We start from the raw sequence: 7433 nt of genomic DNA, 5'->3' as shown, positions 1-7433 counted from the left end.
CTAGAATCTATGAGCTTTAAAAAGTTTATGTGAGTTGGATTCCCAAGAAAGTCTTCAGCCTGATCTGATTGTGGACTGATTTTACATCCGTAATAGTGAAATAAGAAGATCATTCCCAGAAAGAAGAATGTGGGAGAAAACTTTCCTTCTCAGCAATGTTCCCTGCATGTTCCAGTGACTCCAACAATGGCTGGACCACACAGTAAAGAACTCCACAGAGCAACTGAAGGAATCATGGGAAGAGGTTAGGACATGGAAATTGTGCACACAGTTGACCTAAAGATTTTACTTTCAACTGAAATATTTTGTTTTCTGCCAAGAGATGATTCTGAAATTGAGAATGTAACAAAACTCTGAGAGAATTGTTAAAGCCCTCAACTACACACTTAATTGTGAACACAATTAGCCCTGACTTCCGTGCCACCTCAGCAATGCTCAATGGAACACTGTGGACTCTACTCATGAGCATTTGAAATGTAGGCTTGGGGTGTAGCTCAGTAGGGAGAGCATTTGCCTATGGTGCAGCTTTATGAACACACTGATTTGATCCCTAGCAATGCATGCTGTTGACTGCCTATAATTTCAGTATTCAACGTAGGATCAGAAATTGAAGGACATCAGAAGCCACATAACCACTTTGAGACCACCCTGCATTATGTTTGTTTTTTAAGCCTTAAAATTCACATTGAAATATTTTTTCTCTAAATAGGACTTAGAAAGGGAAGGGTATTTATAGTGCCATATAGCTGTGGTAGGCAAGGTGAATGGCATCTTGCTAATGACACAGTCCTCTATATCACTCTTGGAATAAACAAGTTCTGTCAGTTGTTTCTCCCTGAAATCCTGGGTGAGAGAGTTCTTCAGATGGTTGTTATACCATCAGTCTAAGAGAACCACACATTGCATAGTGCAATCCACAAAACTATGGCTGGTATCAACTCAGCTTTGAGGTAGAGGGGGAGGCAGGGTTTCCCTACATAGTTCACACTCAGGAAAACTCACCCTATAGCCCAGATTTTCTTCATACTTATTGCAATCCTCCTGCTTCAGTGCTGGGTTTACAACTGAGAATCACCAAGCTGAGCTCATCTCTCAATTCTTTTCTCTTTCCAGACACCTTCACATACCCTAGGTGAGAAGAAAATGTAACATAAAACACAGCATCCAGAGTTCCTCTTCAGAGTCTCATAAAGCATAAAGTGAAAGGACATCCGGTGTCCATCCAATTCCATCCATTGTTTTCTTCAGGCTCCTCAGGACTGCTGACTGCTGGAGCTAGTGACTTTCTGAGTTTCAGCCTTCTGGACATCTGGGAGCACAGTGGGGACAAGCTACAGGAGTCCATCATGTTGGTTTGTTTGCCCTATTTATAGCCTACCTCCTGCTAAAAAGAGGACTGAGAGCACCTCAGGAAACAGTAACAAGAAGAGATAAAAATAAACAAGTGGAAAATTCCCACAACAGGAGTGTTTAAACTGCACTGGATATTTGGAAACAGACAGGCAGACATCTCCAAGTACTACTAATCCACAAGCAACATACATTCAAATGAAAGGTCTATGAAGAAATAGTACCTTGGACTCAAAAGCAGTGTACATTATGTTTATTCTCTGGAGGCAGCAAGGATGTAGGCTCTTTATCTCTGCTTTAAATACAGGCATCACTGTCAATACAAAAATGTGACACTTGCATTGAAGTCACCTGTTTGTCCTGTCTAGAAATAAACAGTTCAAGTCTTCAAATAAAAGAGAGTGGTTGCAGTGGTGGTTTGAATACTTAAGGCAACCCTCCATAGACTGATATACTTGAATGTTTGTCCATGGGGAGTGGCACTATTAGGAGGCTTGTCCTTATTAGAAGAGAAGTGGCCTTGTTGGAGGAAGTGTGTCACTATGATGGCACCTTTGAAGTCTCCTACGTTTAAGCTATGCCCAGTATGGCATGTAGTACCCCTTCTGCTGCCAGTAGATCAAGACATAAAACTCTCAGCTTTTTCTCCAGAACCATTGTATTTAAATTATTTGTGGTTATTGTGAAGGATGTTGTTTCCTTAATTTCTTTCTCTGCCCATTTATCATTTATAAAGTAGGAGTATTGATTTCTTTGAATTAATTTTGTATCCAGCCACTTTGATAAAGTTGCTGATCAGCTGTAGGAGTTCTCCAGTAGAATTTTGGGATTCGCTTACATATACTATCATATATCATATTCTTTCTTTGTGATAATTCTAGGATGTAAACACTGCAGTCATTGTGGTAAGGAACTTTCCTCATAAAGTAAAGACAAGCAAACAGACAACTAAAGCCATCCCAATCCTTCATTGTCTGTGTCCTGTTTCAAGACTATATACATATACCTTGACTCTTACCATGTAGAGCCTTTCTAGATTGTAAAAAATAGCAATTCTTAATGCATATGATATTAAATAGGAGAGTACATGCCAAAACTATGTAAGGACCTGAGCTCAAGTCCTAGAACCACAAAAGAAAAAAAAAGCATTTGTTCTTATATGAGTCTTAAGTTCGTTGGATTTAGTACATGTAATGGTTCTCACATTTTAACCAATTCCTATTGAGCAACTGATGGATACTAATACAGACACTAGAGATACAGTTTTCTAGTCCCAAGGAACTAGTCTGTCAAGGAAACATAGAGTAGTTGTGGATACAACAGCAGGTACAAAGACTACACTCTGATAAGCACTGTCAAAGAGAAAGAAAGTACCAGATGCTGTTACATCAAATGGTGAAACTGAGGAAAACTTTTCTCATGGTATAGAGATTATGCGTCAAATAAGAAATTCTCTGTATAACTGAGTTCCATATGTGTAGGAAGAACATCTCTAGCATAAGGACTAGCAACACCAAGAGCCTTAAGGCAGGTGTGTACAGCTGTGTTGAGAGGCTATCAAGGAGGTCACTGAGGACTGGGGATGGGATGAAGGTGCACTACAACTATATAAAATGATGAGCAGGAGTAGATAGAGCCAATCAGGCTTAAAACGTATCAAAATTATTCAGGCTACAAGGTAAGAAATGGTCTCAACTGAGCACAAAAGAAGGAAACCCATGAGGATGATCTAGAACTTAGGTGAGGGATTGGGTAATGGTTCCTGAAAGTAAATATGATGCAGAACTGCCTAGATCCAGTGGTACTATTTGTAGGTGGACCCTTGCTGATTATGACTATGTGAGACACAAGAGGGAAGGAAGAAGATTCCTCCATCACCAATGGGAATGCAAAGATAATGTGCAAAATTCAATCTATTTGAGACACATTGTGTGATGCTGATGACACACACATGCAAAGGCTGAAAGTCCAGGAAAGATGGAAAAGTTATCAACAGAACTTGCTCCTTTTGTTTGGTGTGACTGAGATGAATTAAAACAGTTGAAAGTGAAACTGTCAGGACTGGGATGCACCTCAGTTGACAGAGTTGACAGTGCCTAGCACACATCAAATCCTGAGTTTGGTCTTCACCACCACCACCACCACAAAAACCTAGTGTAGTAGCACATGCTTGTAATGCCATCACTTGAGATGAAGGCAGGAGTTTCAGAAGTTCAAAGTCATTCTTAGTTATATAAGGAATTGGAACCTACCATAGGCTACGCGAAACACTCTCTCTTAAAGGAATGAAGGCAGGAAGGAGGGAAGGAAGGAAGAAAAGAGGGAAGGAAAGAAAGAAGGAAACAACGAAGAAAGGAAGAAAACAAAGGAGAAAGGAAGAGGAGGGAGAAAAAATAAAGAAAACTGTACAATAGTAAACAAGAGTATTAGATAACAATGCAAATGTCTGAACATCGCTTGATGAGATTAAGTGATATGTTCACTGATAAAATAAAGAAATGCCTTGTTATACATGGCCAGAAGAGAGAAAAAAGATGTGTCTAGACAGTACCCTTTCTCAGCCAATTTCATCTGTCTGGCCTGACTGTTAAACCATCTTAACAGTGGTTTCATAACCCACAGGATCCTTTGGTCTTCTGAGGAACTCAAAGGCCTTTCTGGTATTATTCCCACAAACTCACTTTGTTAGGTGAACAGGGAAGGAATTTATGTGGATCAAATCACCACATTGGGTTCTTAAATAATATCTTGACAGAGCTGAAAATGAGTCTGCTCAAACTCAGAACTGTTGTTTCCCTAGATTAGGGCTTACTTTTCATATTAATTACAAAAGCATCTTTGATCTGTGGTCACTGAAAATCAACTTTTAATTTTGCTTACCACTAGACTATTACACGTTTCATCTCATAGGAGACCCTCACCAAAGGTACATCTCCAGTCTGTCATTAATGCATAAGAGGAGTGAAGACACCCTTGCAAGGGTTTCATCCAAGCCTGAGGAAAAGTACCCGAATAGCAATATGTATCCCCCAAATGTTTCACATGACTGACTCTGGGCAGCTCCTTACCTGTTCCTTCTGACTTGTTATGAAATTCATTTTTCATGTGAATCCTCACCTTTGGCCTATTTACTTAGTTTTTATAAGGCAGAGTTCTCTTTTCACTGGCCTTTCCCTTCCCCCTTTCTAAGTTTAAAACTAGATCTAAGGCAGGCGAACTAATGCACATGAAAAAGTAGAAGGCTACCTTGAAGAAGGAAGTTTCTGACCTGAGTTGAATTAGTATCTAAAGTTCAAAACTAAGGGACCAGAAAGATGGCTCAGTGAGTAAAGCACTTGCCGGAGAAATCTGAAGATCTGGGCTCATTTCTGAAGCCCATGATAGAAAGAGAGAACTGCCCCCCACAGTTGTTCTCTGACCCGTTCTGTGCACATTATGGCATTGAATACTTGCACTCATGTGTATCATTTGCATGCATATACACAAACATATGGAAATATTAATATATGGAATTAAATTGTTTTACCTAATTGCAATGTTACTAAACGTGTTTCAGCCACCTTTTACTACAGCCCTACTTTTACAGCCAGATTTTTCCTAAGTTGAGCATAAAATTGAGTGTGAAACTTAAAAGCCTTAAATTTCTTCTAAGGACATGCAGCAATTCTCCAGCAGATGGCTCCCTAAGAATAGCGGTGCTAAGAAACCTCAGACATTTCTAATTATCACAAAATCTAATACCTCAAGGTTCTAAACTGATTGAGAATTTAATGAATCTCCTAACAGTTATAAAATCTTAAATATTCTCACCTTCATATTTTATCACATATGAGATGTCTACAAAGAATATCTGTGTATATGAATTTATGAATTTTAATTTCAAATTCCAATAGGAAGAGCATACATACATATACCCTAAGCTTTCTACTAGAATAACCCCAGAGAACTCTCTATTGAACTAAAGAACTAGAACATAATTACTATTCTTACAAGAGGGCCAAAGTGATGGCTGAGATATTAAGAGACGGAAGGCCAAGTTCAGTTCCTAGCATCCACATCATGTAGCTCAGAGCCATCTTTAACTTCAGATCTAGATGGATCCAGCCTCTGACATCAACTATGCTCACATGCACAGATGCATACACATAGCAAAACAAATCTTTATCACATACACACACAAACACATATGTGCGTTTATATATAAATTCTTTCAACTATATGTATATTCCTTTATTTCTCTTATCAGCCATAAAACAGGACTCTAATCACTGATAGGAAAACAGTTCAGGAGAAAATAAAATCCCTAGTTTAAAACAAATACCAGATGCAGTGAGAAGCATCAATTATCCATGCACTACTTAGAAATAAGGGAGGTAGAAATAAGAGAATTGGCCAGAAGTTCCCAGGCCAGCTCGCTTGGAATAAGCAGTGTAGCAGCAGAACTTCAGTGAGGTAAGACAGAATGGCAGGCAGTCCAAAGTTGTCCTCTTACCTCCACATGCATGCTGTGGCACTGTACACATGAAGAAGCAAACCAACAGATGTTTTTAAAGAGCTTTAAAACACTTTCAGGAGTGGTATAGCTAGGTCTTCAGGTAATACTACGTTCAATTTTCTGAGGAATTGCCAGATTGATTTCCAGAGTGGTTGTACCAACTTGCAATCCCACCAACAATGGAGGAGTGTTCCTCTTTCTCCACATCCTTCCAAGCATCTGCTGTCACCTGAATTTTTTATCTCAGCCACTCCACTCTGACTGGTGTGAGGTGGAAGCTCATGCTTGTTTTGATTTGCATTTCCCTGATGACTAAGAATGTTGAACATTTCTTTAGGTGTTTTCAGTCCTTCGAGTTTCCTCAGTTGATAATTCTCTGTTTAGCTCTGTTCCCCATTTTTTAATAGGGTTATTTGGTTCTCTGGTGTCTAACTTCTTGAGTTCTTTGTATATATTGAATATTAGACCTCTATCAGATTTAGGGTTGGTAAAGATCTTTTCCCAGTCTGTTGGTTGCTGTTTTGTCCTATTGGTAGTGTCCTTTGCCTTACAGAAGCTTTGCAATTTTATGAGGTTCCATTTTTTGATTATTGATCTTAGAGCATTAGCCATTGGTGTTCTGTTCAGGAACTTTTCCCCTGTGCCCATATGTTTGAGACTTTCCCCCACTTTCTCTTACATTAGATTCGGTGTATCTGATTTTATGTGGAGGTCCTTAATCTACTTGGACTTGAGCTTTGTACAGGGAGATAAGAATGGATCAATTTGCATTCTTCTATGTGTTGACCGCCAGTTGATCCAGCACCATTTGTTGAAAATGCTGTCTTTTTTCCCACTGGATGGTTTTAGCTCCTTTGTCAAAAGTCAAGTGACTGTAAGTGTGTAGGTTCATTTTTGGTTCTTCAGTTCTATTCCATTGATCTACCTGCCTGCCACTGTACCAGTACCATGCAGTTCTTAACACAATTGCTCTGTAGTACAGTTGGAGGTCAGGGATGCTGATTCCCCCAGAAATATATACCCAAAACACTCTCCAGCATATAACAATGACACATGTCCCACTATGTTCATAACAGCCTTATATCTAATAACCAGAATCTGGAAAGAACCCAGATATTCCTCAACACGGAAATGGATGCAGGTAATATGGTACATTTACACAATGGAATACTACTCAGCTATTGAAAAAGATGAATTCATGACATTTTTATGCAGATGGATGGAATTAGAAAATATCATCCTGAGTGAGGTAACCCAATCACAAAAGAACACACATGACGCGGGACCTGAGACTGCTTTGGTTGGGGAGGCAGAAATCCGGCCTGAATAGGGCCACAAGCCTCGCCGGTCAGAAAAGCGCCGGGGTAGCTAGGGCGCTGGGTCAGCTGACACTCGCCAGCTACCCACAACACCCGCCACAGGATCTTAAGACTTCTGGTGAGTGGAACACAGCTTCTGCTCCAATCCAACTGTGTGCGGGACCTGAGACTGCATTAGTTAGGGAAGCAGAAAACAGGCCTGAGTAGGACCACAGGCCTCTTCCGGCCAGACCAGCACCAGGGTAGCTAGAGCGCAGGGTCGGCTGACA

Source organism: Mus caroli, chromosome 14 (genome assembly GCF_900094665.2).
Source record: "Mus caroli chromosome 14, CAROLI_EIJ_v1.1, whole genome shotgun sequence".
NCBI classification, from domain to species: domain Eukaryota; kingdom Metazoa; phylum Chordata; class Mammalia; order Rodentia; family Muridae; genus Mus; species Mus caroli.
This window is presented reverse-complemented; position numbering follows the sequence as displayed.